Here is a 19,060-nt window from a genome sequence, read left to right as displayed (position 1 = left end):
GGAACACCTGGCCAGCCAGGTAAGTGGGGCTGAGTCCCTCATGCATGCAGCATCCAGCTTGGAACACCTGGCCAGCCAGGTAGGTGGGGCTGAGTCTCATATGCATGGAGCATCCAGCCTGGAACACCTGGCCATCCAGGTAGGTGGGGCCGAGTCCCTCATGCATGCAGCATTCAGCTTGGAACACCTGGCCAGCCAGGTAGGTGGCACTGAGTCTCATATGCATGGAGCATCCAGCCTGGAACACCTGGCCAGCCAGGTAAGTGGGGCCGAGTCTCATATGCAAGCAGCATCCAGCTTGGAACACCTGGCCAGCCAGGTGAGTGGGGCCGAGTCCCTCATGCATGCAGCATTCGGCTTGGAACACCTGGCGAGCCAGGTAGGTGGCGCTGAGTCTCATATGCATGGAGCATCCAGCCTGGAACACCTGGCCAGCCAGGTAATGCATGCAGCATCCAGCTTGGAACACCTGGCCAGCCAGGTAGGTGGGGCCGAGTCTCATATGCAAGCAGCATCCAGCTTGGAACACCTGGCCAGCCAGGTAAGTGGGGCTGAGTCCCTCATGCATGCAGCATCCAGCTTGGAACACCTGGCCAGCCAGGTAGGTGGGGCTGAGTCTCATATGCATGGAGCATCCAGCCTGGAACACCTGGCCATCCAGGTAGGTGGAGCCGAGTCCCTCATGCATGCAGCATCCAGCCTGAAACACCTGACCACCCAGGTAGGTGGGGCTGAGTCCCTCATGCATGTACCATCCAGCCTGGAACACCTGGCCACCCAGGTAGGTGGGGCTGAGTCTCATATGCCCGGAGCAGCACATTCAGATTGAATAATGATCCTCCCAATTCTTCCTTGGTCAACAGAACCACAAGAGTTAGTTTTCTAAACTCTGCTTATTCTTACTGCACTCCTCCTCCCAAGGTGTGTGTGTGTGTGTGTGTGTTTGAAGAGGTCGGCATCATAATCACTGAACTAGAGAAGAAAGCTTACTTTTATCTGTGAGATATTACCCCCTCTCTTCCCCTAGCCAAATTTCATGAGCCCTCAAAAATCATTTCCCCACAGACTTTGTTGTTAGGCAGTTCTGAATTCAAGTCCAAGTCCTGACACTTCACTGTGTGACCTTGAGTAGATCTCCTCATTTCTGTATACCTCAGTTTCCTGATCTGTCAAATGAGGATGATTATGCTGTCATCTTCCTAGAGTTTTCTTTTATTAAGGTGTTATTGATATACACTCATATGAAGGTTTCACATGAAAAACAATATAGTTGCTACATTCACCCATATCATCGAGTCCCCCCCATACCCCATTCCAGTCACTGCCCATCAGTGTAGTAATATGCCATAGAGTCACTATTTGCCTTCTCTGTGCTACACTGTCTTCCCCATGATCCCCCCTACACCATGTGTGTCAATCATAACACCCCTCAATCCCCTTCCCCCTCCCTCCCCACCTGCCCTTCCCCACCCCTCTCCTTTGGTAACCGCTAGTCCCTTCTTACCTAGAGTTTTTGTAAGGATGAGACAATATGTATTTATACATTTATCTCAGAATGTTGCATGGAGAAAAGTGCAAAATGAACATTAATCATCATTTCTTGTCTTGTTATCTGCGGCCTTATTCCCAGGCATGGCAGCTTTGGTTCACGTCCTGACATAATCCCAAAGCCTTGAGAGCCATTTTGTTTCCTACAAAGATCTCAGTGAATACAAGGAAGCTCCAGTATGTGACGAACAGACCTGAACTGTCCTCAGTGGTCTGGCGTGTCCAATTCCCAAGACTGATCCAAGGATCCCTTATGGGGCGCAGCCTGTGTGGGACGAGCTCAGGAGCATTCTGGGACTCAGGGCCTCATGCCTCTTCTCATTTGAGAAGTCCACAGCTGAATTTCCCAGCAGAGATCATTGATCACGCCAGCCACTGATTCCACACACATGGGGCTGAGGCTGTTTGTGGGGGCCTCTAGGACAAATACAGCTCTTGGTTATTTTTCTTGCTTCTGACCAACTAGGGGGAGAAGGAGAAGTGAGCTCCTACTTTTCTGTGAAGGAGGCTGTTTTTAGAGGCAGACCATGGCTTAGTTTCAAACCTCATGTAACTCAGCAGCTCAGTCCTTCCTCCTATCAGTTAGCAACAAATGCTAACCTGCAGGGAAATGTTTGGTGGGGCCTCAGGGCAGGAAAGGGGGAGGGAAACCGATGTCTATCCCATGACCTCTCGTGTATTCATCATCTGCGAATTCCAGTTTTTACCAAATGCTCACAGCCACCCTACAGGTGGTACTGTCATTCCCATTCCCACTTTAATTGTAAGTGAAGAAGCTAACACTCAGAAGTTAAGTGCTCCAAGACACACTGCTTATGTGCACATTGAGACTCAGAGACTCAAATGGTACTGTATTGCATATCTTCCTATTGGTTCTCACAGTTGTTCCACCATATTTTAATAGATGGGAGTGTGGATAAAATGAAAGTTCCTGTGGCCCGGATTTTCACCTGGCTCTGGTTGGCTAGCTCACTACACATGTGCGGGCAATACGTTGTTATTGACTCTATATAAAGAGCTCCGCCCCGTGCTCTTGGCGACAGACACAGTGGCAGGGCTGCAAGGCTGCAGGAGAGCAGAACAGAGGCTGGAGTGGTGGCAGCGCCAAGGACAGAGGCCCAGCGGGCAGCTGTGCAGGACGGCTGTGCGGGCAGAGGGTCCCAGAGGCAGAGACCCACTTGCTGCACACAGACTCGCTCTGAGTGAATGGGATTCTAGTGACTGACCTGCCACCTGGAAATAAAATTGGGTATAGCTCTTTCACCCCAAGAACGTTTTGCTGTCAATTTCTTTGGTGACACTGAATCCATAGCGAACTTGCCTGGAGCTGAAATCCATTGGCAAGACAATTGAAGAAGTCGGCAGGGCTCATTGGTGACCAAGGAAAGAGAACAGGCTGCTCTAATAGAAGGAGTGTTTCAGTAGCTGCCCCTGTAGACGGGGAGACATTCTAGTGTCCCCTGTGGACATGTGGTACTGTGAAGGGGTGGAGGACTGGGGTCCACCCCAAGAGTAAGCTGGCTGAAATGGCATCACTGCAATGTGCTCTGGCCTGAGAGGAAGCAGCACGGGAAGGAGCAGCGGCCCGAGAAGGGGAGCAACCCAAGAAGCAGCAGTATGGGTGTGCCGGCTGCCAGGTGCTGTGGAGTAGGTGAAGGAAGAAGCCCGAGAAAGAGCGGCCCGAGAAGCAGCAGCACACAGGCTGCCAGGTGCCGTGCGGCAAGGGAAGGATGTAGTGGAGCCGTCAGCCTCAGAAATGGAGGAGTGGAGGCCCTGCTGGTGCTGGAGGCATCGGTCCCTCCTCGGTTGGGACCTCATCTGGTTGAGAGATGGTTGAAAGCAAGAAGGACTGGGCAACAGTGGGTTCTTTCAGGAGAGGCGCAGCCCCCTCCTCAGGCTGTGGAGCACTCCTGCTCGGCCTCTATCCCCAGGCTCAAGCACAAAAGAAAATACGGTCTGCTTCTGGAAGGAAGAATTTAAAGGGCCCCATGAAGGTCACGAGGACCCAGATGTGTGTTGGTTTGAAAAGGCAGCAGCAGACAGAAAGAAATTGGATGACTTTAGCTGTGGCAGTTGAAACCGGAGCAGCAGTTCTGGCTGCTGAGGATGAAGCATAAGGCAGAGATTAAGCAACAAGATTGGCCTGTGTGTCTGCAAGACTTTTTGCTGGAGAGGCTGGAGAAGGTGGGTATTGTCAGGCCCACCCATGGTCCTTTGGTTAACTCCTTCGAGTAGAACTGGTTTGAATACAGCCAGGATGACCATTTGGTGGCAATGGATCTCCTCAGGTTTGAGGGTTATTATAATTTGTTGCAATTTTTGTAATTTGTATATTGTCGTAGCCTCTGTTGCTATAGAATTTGGTTACAATGCTCCAGCTTTCTCACACAGGGACCATTTTCAGAGGATTGAGGGCACACAGATTAAGAGGAAAGAATCCTGGAGGGTGGAGTGTGGATAAAATGAAAGTTCCTGTGGCCAGAATTCTCACCCAGCCCTGGTTGGCTAGCTCACTATGCACATGTGGGCAATATGTTGTTATTGACTATATAAAGAGCTCCTCCCAGTGCTCTGCCAGACAACGGTGGCAGGGCTGCAAAGCTGCAGGAGAGCAGAGCAGAGGCTGAAGTGGTAGCAGTGCTGAGGACAGAGGCCCAGAGGCAGGGACCGGCTTGCTGCATGCAGACTTACTCTGAGTGAACGGGATTTTAATGATTGACATGTGCCACCGTGGAAATAAAGTTGGGTATAACCCTTTCAGCCCAAGAATATTCTACTGTCATTTCTTTAGTCAAATGGAATCCACAGTGAAGTTGCCTGGGGCTGAAACCCATTGGCAAGACAGGGAAACTGAGGCTGCCGGGTGGTAGACAATTTATTCAAGGACCCAGAGCAAGGAGAGGTGGGTTTTGGGCTTAGGTCTTTGATCTTAAATGCCAGGTTTATAATCCACTATAATAATTCCACTACATGATCTACATTCTCGTTGCTCAAAGTACAGTCTGTGAACCAGCAGCATCAGCCATCACCTGAAACTTGTGGGAGATGTGCCCTCTTAGGACCCACTTAATCTGTGAATCATAGTCTGCATTCTAACAGTCCCCAGGGGACTGTGGGTACCCTCAAGTCCGAGAAGCAGTGGTCTACATAGTCCCTCTTTGCTGTGGGGAAACACTGGTTAAGAGGGCTTATGGTAGCTTGTCTCCAAAGCTGGCCCTGACAGTCCATCGCTTCCCTCTATGCACATGCCACTCTTTACGTCAAGGGGTGGAACTTGTTTCCCTCAAATCTGTGCTGTTTTATGACTGGCTTTCACCACTAGAATGCTCCAGAAATGCTATTCTGGGATTTCTGAGCAATCTCCACTTTTTGCCTCTTAGAACGCTGCTGCCATGCTGGGAGAAGCTCAAACAAGATGGAGAAGATATATAAGAATTGAGGCACTCTGATTGATGATCTCAGCATCCAGCTGCCCCAACTGCTAGCCAGGTGAGCAAACCATCTTGGATGTCCTATCCCACTGAGCCCTAGATAAGTGTGTCCTCAGCCAACACACAGAGCAGAAGAATCGCTCAGGTGAATCCAGTCAACCTGCAGAATTAGGAGGGAGAATAAAATGGTTGTCAGTGTAAGTCACTCAATCTTGAGCCCTACATCCCTGAGAAAGAGATTGGTACCTAGACGTACTTCTCTAATAGAAACCTAAAACATGTGGCATTGGCCTTAGAACCAGGCAACATGTGGGGGCCTGACATGCCTTCAGCCTATTAATGTAGGTGGGGAGCTTAGGGAGGGAATTGATGTTGGAGGCAGGAAGAAAATGGAATCTGAATAATGAAATGCCAGGACAATTGGCAGAATATCCCTGCAATAACATGGAGAGAGAAATGGTACCTAATGAACCTGTCAATCTGGTTAAGGAAAGTTCTAGGTAGAATGTTCAAAGTGCTGACTGACTTCTATTAAGTCAGAGCTAATTATTTTTATTCATTAAAAAATTCAATGAAATCACAAATCCAGTTCCTCAATTGTGCTAGCCATGTTTCAAGTGCCTCCAAGCCACATGGCCTCTCCACTGAGGAGGGCAGAATATCACAGAGTAATCTACCATCGCCAAAACTTCTACTGGACTGCTCTCCCCAAGTGTTAGTGGGGAACTTTCAGGAAGTAGACGACACACCCAAAAGGTTAAACCAAGGGACTGCTACTCAAAGTGTGTCCCCAGACTGGCAATATAAGCATCTCCTGGGGAGAGTCTGTTAGAAATGAAACTTCTCAGGCCCCAGTCCAGACCTGCTGAATCAGAGTCTCAGGGCAGGGAAGGCGGAGTGGGCAGGATCTGTAGGGCAGCAAGCCTTCCAGGTGCTTCTTATGCACAATAAACTGTAAGAGGTACTAAAGAAAACTGAGATATGGGCCACTGTAGAGCTCAGGGCAGAGGGAAGAGGAGCAGCGGATGACAGGGAAACATCAGGGCCTAGCAGAGTGGAATCCAAACAGTGTGAGTGGGGCCCAGGGAGGACTGGGCCCTGGAAGGAACCCGACCCCCAGGCCCTCTGGCAGCTGCAGACACAGTCAGTCCAGAGCTGGCGGGAGGGTGGCAAAAGCCCTCACCATCTCTCCTCCTCCCTCTGATTGTTCCACTGGAGTCCCTATTGGCTGTGACCAACCAAAAGCCAGAGGACAAAGGAGCCTCCTCAGCACACAGAGGGCAGAGGCAGGTGGACAGTAGATCTGGAGGGGCAGGTGAAATGGAGCCAGCACATTATGTTTGGGTGTTTTTTCAGTATATACATTTGATCTATGAATGTATAGCTGCTAACATTAGAAAGATGCTAGTACCCTTGGCAGCTGTCTTATTTACAACATCTTGGAGAACATGCTGTTGGCAACAAGGTCTCTCCATGTGATTTTAAGCAGGGAAATAACCACTATTAATGTTTCCTTCTTTATTTTTCTCTTTACCCCTCCTCCCCTTCCCCTTCCCTCTCCCTTCCCTCCCCTCCCTTTCCCTCCTTTCCCTCTCCCCCACTTTCTTCCCACTTCCCTCTATCCATCTTTATATTATGTAACAGTGTTATAGTAAATAAAGTGTGGTGTCCTGTCTTTTTCATTTAAAGTTATGTTTTGTGCCATTTTCTTGTGCCATTAAGGATTCTCTGAAAACATGTTTTTTAGTGGCTGTGCAGATGGTTTAAAGATGATTGTTATTGTAAGCTGTTTCAGATCCTTTTGGGAAGTAGGTGGTATATAATGCATAAATTACACATGAAAAGCAAGTTGTTCTTAGTTTTACCCTCAACTTCGAAAGTGCACCAGCTCCTTCTGGAGTTGTTTCTCCAAAGCCACAGCAGCAGAGGGGACAGTGGCCAAGGCCAAAGGGGAGCCCCCAGGCGGAAGGGTGTTGACATGGGCGCTAGCGCCCAGGCTCTGTGCAGGTGCTGCCTGCGCAGCCGTGGGGAAACCTCACTGGTCACATGAGGGTGCTTGGACCAGCTGAGGCTCAAGGTCCCCTTTAGTTCTGACTCTGATTTCTGATATAAATTGAATGTACTTGTAGACAGAAAAACCTGATTTCAGAGACTGCCCTCTTCCTCCATTGTACCCTGGTTCCAGGAGGTGTTGTCCCCACAGTGGCCTCTGCCTTCCACTCCTGCCCTCTCTGCTCTCAACTCCACAAGCGAGCTGTTAAAGGCTGTGTCACATAATGGCACTCATCAGTCTCCCTTGTCATGGCTGATGGGGCCCCACATGATCAGGCATCTCACCACCTTTCTTATCTCATCTCCTCCTACTTCCTCCGGGCTCTCTCCACTCCAGCCAAATCCATCAACTGCACGCCCACTCGAGAGCCTTTGCACCTGCTCTTCCCTCTGCTTAGAACGTTGTTCCCTTACATTTCCTCACAGTGCACCCCTTATCGAGAGACCTCCTGCGACCTCCCTGCATAGCCAAGCCCCAACCCCCACCATTCCCCCCTATACCTTTCTGCAGTTTTACCTTCTTCCACGGCACTTACCGCAGGCATGATATCCATAGGGCCTCACTGTCTCTGTCCACTAGCATATACAACTCAGGAGAGCAGGAAGTCGGTCTCTCTTGGTCATTGCTATTTTCCCTGTGCTTTGAAGAGAACTTACTAGGTGCTCAGTAAAGAGCACTCGGCAGGAAATCAATGAATTCTCAGTGAATGAATGAATGAATGAAAGGAAACTCTCTGGGGAAGGTCACTCCTCAGGAAGACAAGGTACACAAACACCTAAGCTTCACGGTGGGCTCGGTGGACTGATGTTTGGCCCATGCTCAGGGCCTGGACATTTTGTATGAAAGCCATGATGACATCCTTCCTGTCACTCATCTTTTCCTTCCCTCAAGCCACCTCCCAGCCGCTCCTCCTGGCATTTCTCCAGCACTTTCCCTGAGTTCTGATTCTTCTCATCCCTGCCCTGCCCGATGGTCTGTGGTCCCCGCTACACCCTGAAGACTATGGCTACGACCACCTCTCCTGCTTTCATGGCATTTCAGGGCCTATTTTAACAGCGCTCTGCTGCACGGACCCTCCTTCACTTCGGCGTCAGTTCCTGGAGGTGGAGCTAATGTCTTCATTTCAGTCATTTGCTCAAGCCACACAATTAATTGAGCAGCCACCCTGGTGGGGACCTGGGGACAGTGGTAGACAGGCCGAGATGGTTCCTGCTGTCACCGAGCCCAAACTCTGCCAGGACAGACAGACATGAAACACATAATGGGATGAATATTTCCTAAAATGACGATATACTAAATGTAGTGGAGGGGAATCAGTTACCACTCCTTGAGTGTCTCCCCATCTCATGGAGTTAGTTTCATTTTATCCTCACATCAACCCTCCAGAGTGAGCCTAACCCAAGTCCTGTTTTACAGGTAGGGAGACTTAGTCTCAGAGGAGACTTTCCCCAAGGTCAAATATAGACATATAGATGTGACATATAGTATATGTATATATTATATGTGTGTGTGTATATTATGTGTGTAACATAGATGTATTTATATGTACAAATGTATTTTTGTGTATATTTAATGTATATGAAATGCATTTAATCTCTATTATACAAATATATGCATATATATTGTATGTGTTATATAATATATATTTTAGATATTTTACTGTATATGTTTAATATTTATATATTTGTTTGTAGTATTCATAAATTTATATACTGATGAGGATGAGGAAGCTGTGCTCCAGGAAAAGGGGATGATTTCCTAAAGGTCCTGTAGCTCATATGTAAACAAATTTGGGATTTCAGTCCTGGGTTCTGATTCCCAAGCTGGTTCTTCTTTTAGCTCCACTATGTCTGCCCCCAGCTCTGACACCCACAAGCCTCCACCCTCTTGTCCAGATTAGAAAATCCTTTCCCATATCAGTGGGAGAGGAATGCTGCCTTGCTCTCCACCCAGGCACGGAAGTGCTCATTCTGTCCCTGTGTCACAAACATGAATTAATTCACTGAGAAAAACTCGAGCCCAGAACACCTGGCCGTCCAGTCAGCATTATTGCGTCCATTACTCAACACCCCGTTCAGTGCCTGCCTCCTCCCGATCCCTGCCGGAAAGCTAGGTGGGAGGACTAAGCCACAGCCTCCTGGTCTGGGTCAACCAGCCCTATTGTCTGTGTCTAATGGGGCCTGTTCAGCTCTACTGCCTCCCTTCCACACTCAGGGCTGAGCGATGCAGGTGTCTATGTCTACCTGAGTGGAACTGCCATTGAAGAGTGTTATCATGCACTCACAGAGTCTCCATCCGAGGGCTGAGCCACACTGAGGCTGGGATTCTGCTCTAATGAGAATGTAGCTCAGGACCCGCCTGCCAGACTGAGGCAGGGGTTCTGGCCTGGTGTGTTGAGAGTCTACCATGAATTAGGAAGTAGAGAAGGAGCTCTGAGCCCAGTAAGTCAAGGTGGTAGCTAACATGATTTTATTTTCACACATTTCCTGCAAGCACCTAGACACTGGATGGGAGATTATATGACTTTGTTTTATATACATACCTCATTTCTTGATATATATATTTTTTACTTCACTAACACATGCACACATGTAGATACATATATACATACTTTCTGGAGTGGTTAAGTCCTTAAAGTGGAGAGTACTAAATTTGGATAAAGGCAGTAGATGAACTGGCAAGAGGATTCAGCACCTGAAGACCAGTCATGGTATCCTGACTCTGCCACCTCTGCTGTATATTCAAGCCCTTTAATCCTTCTGAGGCTCCATTTTCCCATCAACACAGTGGGAGTTCCAGTACAAGCTGTTGCTCTTTGAGCTCACCTCTCCTTCCTGCATATGGTCTGCACAAAGCATTTATGCACACAGTGAGCAAGAGCCAAAAGACAGTTGGAAGGGGGAGAGAAGGAGAGGAACGGGCCACAGCATGCTGCCTGGATGGGAATGGTGGGCTGATCTTGCACACGTGGCTCAGGCAGAACTGGACAGGGCTTGGAGGCTGGCTTTGACTTCTGCCAAATGGAGGCCAGGGACAAAAGAGCATGTGAAAGAATGAGGACTGTCTGCTTCCCTCTGCTGAGGCTAGAGGGTGACCCAGCATATGCAGAGAAGTAAGACCCTTTATCCATTTTGCAGAGGGATGAGCAGAAAGTGGAAAGCAAGCCCTGCTAGGACCAGCTCTCTGGGTCTGTTGCATACATCAGGAGAGGGCAAGTTTGCCTTCCAAAGCAGTGACCTGTGGCGAAGCATGGCTCAGTGAAGATTAGACTAGAACATCTCTACCCTGGGACTGGGTGATACACAGATGATGCGATATAGAAGGGCAGGATTTCTCCTCTCCCTTGAGAAAGAGTCCAGGAATGTGAGCAAAAAGGAAGAAACAAACTCTCATTTGAAACACGGTCTAATTTGGTCTTCTCTATCATTGCATTGAAAGCCTAGGCCAACCATTAACTGGAATACAGTTCTCTTCCTTGGAGGAGGAGCAGAAGTGTGACTGGGCAGTTCTGCTCCTACCTTCAGGAGGATTCTCTCCTAAAACACCCTTAGGTGTTTTCCTGGAGCAGGGGATGGATGGTTCAGCTCTTGCCCTTAGGAATTCTCTGAAACGGATCGTGGCTGCTCCTTCATTTAGTGAAGGCTGTCAGTACTACAGCAGCTGAAAATTCACTCTCTGTTCCAGTGACCAACTCACATTATACCCAGTGTTGTTGTCCAACATGGGCTCCTAGGAGCATACCCTGTCCCAAATGGAAAGCATGTAATTCCTCTCCATTAACTCTCCTTCTCCTGATAAATTAGAGTTCAAAGAAGTTGGAGTCTAAAATTCTTTCATTCCCAATTTTTACTTAGTCTGAGTAATTTCATTCAACTGTGTGAAAAATAATGATAGTAGCTGTAGAAGAAGTAATAGCAGTAGTAGTAATCATTGCTGTGACATGCTGATGACTTACCATGAGCAATGGCTGTTCTAAGCATGTTCTATATTTATTTGATGCTTACAACTACCTTGTTATTAATGTCAACAACAACCATGAAGTTTGTGCTCTTACCTAGTTCCATTTTACAGATGAGGAAATAGAGGCATGGAGGGTGAAGTGATTCAGCTAAGGTCACATGACAGGTTTCTCAAGTCCATACTCTTAACCACTAGGCTATGGACCTTGCAGCCATGGAGGTCAGTTAACAGACCTAGTGTTATCTGGGGAAGGCACTCTCCACAATTTATGCTTCACTAGGAGGCTAGTCACTTTATATCAGTTGTATGGAACTTAAGAACTGTGAGCTTAAACCCAGTTGCAAAAATCTCCCATGGTGAGGTTGTGACCCTCTGCTTCCCTTGTTCTGGGGAAGAATCCCCTTAAGGGTTGTAGCTCTCTTTCATAGAGTGGGACTTGCCTAAATAATTCATACTGGTTTTCCTACCAATTGGGATATTTCCTGAGGTGGCATCTGTCTCCAAATCTTGCTTGAGGCTTCTTCTTCTCTTTGAAAGCCCCCAGAGTCCATTTCCCTTTGGTTCTGTTAAGAGCAAACCCACCCGCCCTCCTTTCAGCTACAGGTACCTTACGTTGGATGACATTCCAACCAATGCGTGGTGCCTTACATTTTCCAAGGACCCTGTTGCCTGTGCTAGCCCAGATGTTTCCATCTTAGCTTTATCTCAGCGATTTAAGTAATTCAGGGAAAGTCGATCCGTGAATGGGAAACTTAGCAAACTGGCCTTTGGGGAACTGATTGTTGTTGAGTTGGCCTTTGGTGTATTGGTTTGTCTGTGTGTTAGCTTGACTCCAACTCTCATAGCTTGTCAATCCCTGGTCTTTCTCCTTAGGAGGAAGGAAGGAAGGAAGAAAAAAAAGAAAGGAATAAAGGAGGGAGAAAGGACCACTAGTCCTAAAGTAAAACTCACTGACTTTTAATTACAGTGTATTTGATACACAACGTAATGTAGGTTTCAGGTGTACAGCCTATTGATTTGATACAGTTATGTTGTGGTATGGTTTCCATGGCAGCCTTAGCTGACACCTCTATCTTGTCCCATAATTATCATTTCTTCTGGTGCTGGGAACATTTAAGATCCAGTTTCTTAGCAAGTTTAACGTTTGTAACACAGTTTTCTCATCTGTAATCACTGTACTGTGTATTAGATCTCCAGGACTTACTTATCTACTAGTTGCAAGTATATCCCCTTAAAACTCCATCTCTTCCATTCTCTCACCCTCCAGGCCCAGTAACCACCATTTTACTCCATTTTTATGATTTTGGTTTTTTTTGATTCTACATGTAAGTGATATCATACAGTAGTTGTCTTTCTCTTATTTTGCCTAACATAATGTCCTCAAGGTCCATCCATTTGTTGCAAATTGTAGATTTTCCTTTTCTCTTAAGGCCAACTAGTATTCCATCGTGTATATGTACCACATCTTCTTTATCTATCCGTCCATTGAATGACACTTAGGTTGTTACCATATCTTGGCTATCATGAATAATACTGCAGTGAACAGGGGAGTGTGCATGTCCCTTTGGTCTTTTACTGGGCACATGGTGTGTACCAAGCACTGCTCTCCACACTTTACGTGGATTAACTCCCTCCATTTCACACTTACCCACACTCCAGAACCATGTGATCATCACTCCAGAGCGTGAGGCCTAGAGCAGCCCAGTGTGCACCTGCTCAGAGTCACAACCACTGGACTAACCACTGGTCTCTACCACCCCTCCCAGCTCCTGCAGAGCCAGTGGTCTAGCCTGGGGCAGCGGTTTGCCTGGCCAGGCTTAGTGATCTGGGGAAAGGGGAGTCACGACAAAGGAGAACTGTCTAAATCCTTTTCTCAGAATCACCATGTCTAAGCAGGTTCTTGAGACATCACGAAACTGAATTGTTTCTCCCCAGATTCCACTTGCTCAGTCTCCATCAATAATTTTACAATCCAGACAGCCGAGCCATGTAGGGAAGGCTTCTTGCTGCTGGACCATCTGTTTTACTCCCTGAGGTTTAATGTGTCTTCCTGAGAAGCTCAGGCAGGACTCTGCGCTGCTTGTCTCCCCTGTGCACTGTCTGGGCAGAGTGGGAAACGGGGCCCTGAAAACCTCAACTGCGGTCCCTGGAGACCCTGACAGGCCCATCCACATGTCAGGGCCATGCCTTGCTCTGGGCCCGTGGCTGCATGGCTACCAGGATGTTATCTGCCATGCTTCCCATGCCTCCTTATCCTTCAGTGCTCAATGCCAAGCCTTCAGACCCCAGCCTCTTCAAATGCTCCCAGGATTCCTGCACACCACCCCCACCTCACCCTCTCTGTGCATCCTAACCCCTTATTCTTCATCTAGCCATGTTTCCAGCCTTGATCTGACTTGATTCAGTTTATGTACCTCCAGTGGGTGAGGAACTCGGCATTATCCTTCCTGCATCCTGCCGGCACCTCCTCGGGTGTCAGGAGGGAGATCTCATTCTCTGGCAGCCTTCTCTCTCTCAACTCAGTGCAGCCCCTTCCTTGCTGGTGTTCAGGCCAGACACTCCAGTGCTCTCCTCACATCCATTCAGTCTGTCACCAAATCCTGTTGGCTTCCCCTTCAGATATATCCAGAGCCTGACCATCTCAGATCTTCCCTGTTGGCATCTCCTGGTCTAAGCCACCATTATGAGTCTCTGGATTATTGCAATAGCCTTCTAAAGGGTCTCCCTGCTTCCACCTTCACTTCCTAAGGCAGAGTGAGCCTTTTGAAAAAACAGGACTTCTTATCACTCCTCTGCCCCTGGGGTTCCTCATCCATTCAAGGAAATTGCCAAGTCCCACCAGGACCTACAAGGCTGTCACCCCACTCGACACCTTCCCACCACAGTCCCCTCATTCTCCAATCTCAGTGCCTTCTTGGAAGGTCCTGAGTTTCCTAAGAACTTCCCTGCTTCAGGGCTAGTATGCTGTTGCCTCTCCTGGGGTACTCTTCCCCCACATGCCCTCAAGGCTTCATTTAGGGCTCTGCTCAAGGTCCCCTAATCCAAGAGCTTCCATGTCACCTTCTACCCCCTTCCATGGTTTAATTCCCCAACTGATCCTTTTAACCTTCTGACATACCATAATTTAGGTGTTTGTCTCTGTCCCCCAAGAAAGGTCCATAGAGCAGGCACTTTGTTTTATTCTCTGCTTTATCCCAGGGCCAAGAATATTGCTTGGCATATGGTGGATCCTCAATAAAGATATAATAAGCACCTTGATTTGAGAGGCAGGAGAGGGAGTGGTTAGGAGATGAGACTCTGCAACGCATCTTCCGGAGTTTTAATCACAGCTCTGCTGGGTAACATCTGATGATCTTGGACAAGTTATTATGCCTAAATTTCTTCATCTGTAGAAGGGGTGTAATAATTCCAGAGAGTTGTTGGCAAGGTAAATGTGTTACTACTTGTGGAACATTTAAACCAGTGTCCAGCACATTCTCACTGTGCTTTGTAAATGTTTACTTATTACTGACTCCAGCCTCACTTTCAGCAAGTGAGTTGTGACGATCATTTTAACCTCTTGGGGCTGCAGTCTTCTTACTTGTATAAGCCCCAAGTCCTTGGCATGGCTGAAACTTCTTGTGTAATCTACCCATATCATCTCATATGCCTCTCACCTTTGCTTGTGAAGCTTTAGCTACCCCAACCTTTCAGTTTCTAGAATGTTCCATGCATCTTCCCACCTCAGGAAATCTGCACATGCAGGTTCCTCTGCCTCCAGCACCGTTCTCCTGCTTCTTCATCTGGCCCTGCTTATCACTGACGTTTCCTCAAGGGGGCCTCTCTGGCTGCTAGTCTACATGGAGCCCGTTACATGCCCTTTGCTATGGTCTGAATGTTGGTGTCCCCTGCCCCGCCAAATTCACATATTAGAATCCTAACCCCCCAGTATGGTGGTGTTAAGAGGTGGGGCCTTTGGGAGGTGCTTAGGTCATGAGGGTGGAGCCCCCATGAATGGGATTAGTGCCCCAGTAGAAGAGACCCCACAGAGCTCCTTGGCCCCTCCCACCAGGTGAGGATACAGTGAAAAGTCCGTGATCCAGAAGACAGCCATTCCCTAGCCATGCTGGCATCCAGTCTCCAGACCCATGAACAATGCATGTCTCTTGTTTATAAGCCACCCTTTCTGTGCCTGTTTTATTACAGCAGCCTGTGTGGACTAAGACACCCTCCTAGCACTTTGCAGTTTTCCCTTGTAGCTCTTAGGCAGTAACTCATTACTTTATTGTGTTCTTAGCTGTTGAGGGCATCTGACTTCCCAGATAGACTGTGAGTCTCGTAAGGGCAGTTTGCTTCTTTGGGCCACCCACACTATATATCCCTTAGCCTGGTACAATGCCTGCCATACATTAGACCAAGAATAATCTACTGTAATAATAATATGTAGTGAATGAATGTTGAAGGCATGTAAGGCTAGGCTCACTTATTTAAATCTCCCATTGCTAACATGCTCTGTTTGGGAACAGCTGGGGAGGAATTCAAACAACCTTCTCACTTAGATGGTAGCAGATTGTCGAAAGCAGTGAAAACAAGCCACTGGCAACCTAATTATTGAAGTGTTTTTCCTTCCACCTGGGATTCTGCATCTTCTCTGGGAGGTGGATGATGTTCCTTAAGCTTTTAAAACCATCCATTACCACTTGGAGCCCACTGTCACCTCTTCCTCCACTCTGGTTCTAATAATCATCTCTCTAGGCTCTGGCATCAGTTAATTTAGGGTAGCAATTAAATGGAACCAAATTGCTCTTCAAATACCATAAACAGTTTAACAGAATAGCTTTCATCTACCAAATAGAATTAATCCCAAAGTTAGAAAAATGCTCCAAGTGCACAGAGGTGTGCCTGTGTGCATTTTTCCCTTCTGCATATAAGTGAAAAGATTTTTAACTTTTTTCTATGAAAACTTTCCAAGCACACTCAGTAGTGGAGAGAACTGTCTAACAAACTCCTGGGCACCCAACAGCCAGCCCCAACTATAAGCATGTTGCCAAGCTTGCTTTGTCTCAATCTCCAAAGTTCTTTTCATGTTTCTGGCTGGAGTTTTTTGCCAGAGTAAATCCCAGATATCATATTGTTCTACTGAACATAAAAGACAAAGACCTTTCTTTCTCTCCAGTGCTGCAAAGCCATGAGCACACCCAGAAGAGCAGCCTGTAATTTCTCAGCAGTTCTGAAATGGAAGGTTGTGTAGGTGTGGATTTATGTAGGTACTCCCTGGAGAGAGGACCAGCCTTTTCCAACCCACCCTCAAGGATGTAGAGGATTTTGCAAGGATGCCTGTGGCCCAGGGTGGGAGATGTGAATGCCTGCCTTGCTAGCCAAACGTGCAAAATCAAGTTAATCGTTCCAGCAGCAGATGCTGTTGTCAGAGTACCTTGAGATACTGTTTGTGTCGATCTGTTTAGGTTTTCTGCCTGACTCTCTAAGTCATCCATCTGTTGCTCTATTTGTCTACCCATCATACTAATCCATCCAAGCATCCACCCATCTAGCTAGTACTTATACTCTCTTATATCTATTTAATTGGTTGCTATCAGCTGCCCATTGGTGCATGACATTAGTCCCATTACTAATAGTAAAGCCCATTGGTTTCTGCCATACCTGCTCTTGCAGAATCTTGGTCTCCTGCAGTTCTCCCCATCTTCAAATGCACTTGACATTTTACTGACTTGATTTACTGCTGCTTATTCTTTCTAGAATGTAAACTCCGTGAGGGCAGGAATTTTGGTCTATTACATTCACTCTTGTATCCCCAGCTCTAGTCCAAGGACTAGAGTATAGTAGGTGTTCATTTGGTGAATGACTAAGTGAATAGTTCATCATTATCCCCATTTTACCAATGAGTGAGTGAAGCACAAAGAGATTAAAGAACTTGCTCAAGGTCATGCATCCAGAAAGGCGAAAGGCTAAAGCTTTAAAGACAGATCTTCCTAATTCATAAGCTTCATGCATTCAACAGATTTTCATATGGCCACAAGCAGATTGAATATTCCATGGCAGAAGATACACTCATGTTGCCATTTACCATCTTTTCTGGAAGTTCCTGTTACTGTCCAACCTAAAATCATCTGACATAGTTCTTATTCTAATCACATAGCAGACATGATTTGAAAAAATCTGGGGTATTGATACTCCCACCTTTTTCCATTTGATTTGTGCACTTGTATGTCTTGGTTAGAAGCAGAAGTTGATTTGGATGTGATGTGGACATGGAAAAAACTGCAATGAAAATAAGCTGGAGCCTTTGTTTACAAGAAAAAGACTGGGGTCATACGTTTTGGGAGTAGGGTGGTCCATTTGCCAAAAGTCCTGCTCATTTAATTATTTTAATAGATGTTTCTTGAGCACCTGCTATATTTCAGGTACTCTACTGGCAATGAGAAAGTTACCTGTGGAAAAGACACAGGCTCATCTCTGTGGTTGCAAGATGACCTCCAGCAACTTATTGGGCCACCTTGAGCATGTGAGTATATGAACTATATTTAGTTAAAATCTTTTGCATACTTAATCATTTTAACCAATTATTTAACTTTTATTTAACAAATTCAAGTATATTTAATTAATTTAATTAATTACTTATCTACTTAGCTTATTTTAAATTATTTAATTGTGCTTGTTTATTGTCTTCCAAATTTTTAAAAGAAGCAGTCATCTTATTTTGTAGCAACTGTACAGAATATTGAGGAAAATGTGAGATTATCTAAATTTTAAATTTTACTTTTTGAGCCATATATAATTGCCATTTTATTGGCAGAAATAACTGAAATGTTGGCAGTCTCATATGATCCAGTTTAATCATTTATCTGACTATAAACTAAAATACTGGACTCTCTTGTTTAATACTGGGGATCTTATACTGAATATAATATCATAGTTTAATATTGGGGCTAGAGTGAAGTATATCCTGCAGACTTGGATATCAGATCACTGAATGGGGTTGCCTTTTGGAGGTTATTGGGGGGAAGACATAAAACAGCTATAAAGAGTCAGGAAGATGATGTGAAAAATAACTTTAAAAAGACTCACTCGGCATCGGTCCTATAGAATGTTAATGTAACCTGATTGGGTGTATTAACAAAGCCAAATGAAGAGAATATCAATCAAAAAAAGATGGCAGGACATTGCACAGCCATGGAGACAGGAGAAAGGAGAGAGACTAGTGTTATATTCAGCTTAGAGCTGTCCAGTGAGAAGGAAATTTTAATCAACAGAATTTTCCTTTTTCTTTGAGGTTTAACTTATATATGATAAAATCTCCATTGTTCAATTAAATGAATTTTGATGTTGTACACAACCACCTAAAACAAGATATAGTACATTTCCCTCACCCCAGAAAGTTCTCTCAAGCCCCTTTCCAATCAGTAACTTCCTTCCTTCCAGGCAACCACATTATGCTACTTTCCATTTTGGAGTAATTCAGCCTATTCTGGAACTTCACATAAAGGCAGCCATCCTTTTGTGTAAGGCTTCTTTCACTGTATATAATGTCTTTGAGATTTATCAGTGCTGTCAGGCATATCAACAGTTTCTTTACATTGCTAAATAGTATTCCACTGTATGACTATACTATAATTTGTTTATTCATTTCCTGTTTGTGATTGCTAAGTGGATTTTTTTTACTGTAGTTATGTATATAACAAAGTGGTTTACTATTTTAACCATTTTCAAGTGTACATTCAATGGCATTAATCACATTCACATTGTTATGCAACCATCATAGCTATTCATTTCTAGAACTTTCATCATTTCAAACAGATGCTCTATACCCTTAAACAATAACTCCCCATCTCTCCTTCTCCCAGCCTCTGATATCCTCTTCTCTACTTTCTGTCTCTATGAATAGGACTGCTCTAGGTACCTCATGTAAGGGGAATCCTATAATGTTTGTCTTTCTGTGACTGGCTTATTTCACTTAGTATAATATCCAGGTTGTAACATGAGTCAGAATTTCCTTCCTTTTTAAGGCTGCATAATATTCTTCTGTATGTACATACCACATTCTGTTTATCCATTCATCTGACGATTGGAC

At 46.0% G+C, this 19,060-nt stretch overlaps 1 long non-coding RNA gene across 1 annotated transcript in view; it reads left to right on the top strand.

The window, feature by feature from the left end:
- The first annotated feature begins 689 nt into the window (after positions 1-689).
- The window catches only part of LOC140843734 (uncharacterized), a 122,200-nt gene continuing 103,829 nt past the window's right edge, over positions 690-19,060 (top strand). Inside the window, exons 1-3 of the long non-coding RNA XR_012121741.1 lie at positions 690-3,732; positions 4,929-5,037; positions 17,394-17,494. This is a non-coding gene — a long non-coding RNA (uncharacterized lncRNA). The remainder of the gene's footprint in view (positions 3,733-4,928; positions 5,038-17,393; positions 17,495-19,060) is intronic.

This window comes from Manis javanica, chromosome 10 (assembly GCF_040802235.1).
Source record: "Manis javanica isolate MJ-LG chromosome 10, MJ_LKY, whole genome shotgun sequence".
NCBI classification, from domain to species: Eukaryota; Metazoa; Chordata; class Mammalia; order Pholidota; family Manidae; genus Manis; species Manis javanica.
This window is presented reverse-complemented; position numbering and strand designations above follow the sequence as displayed.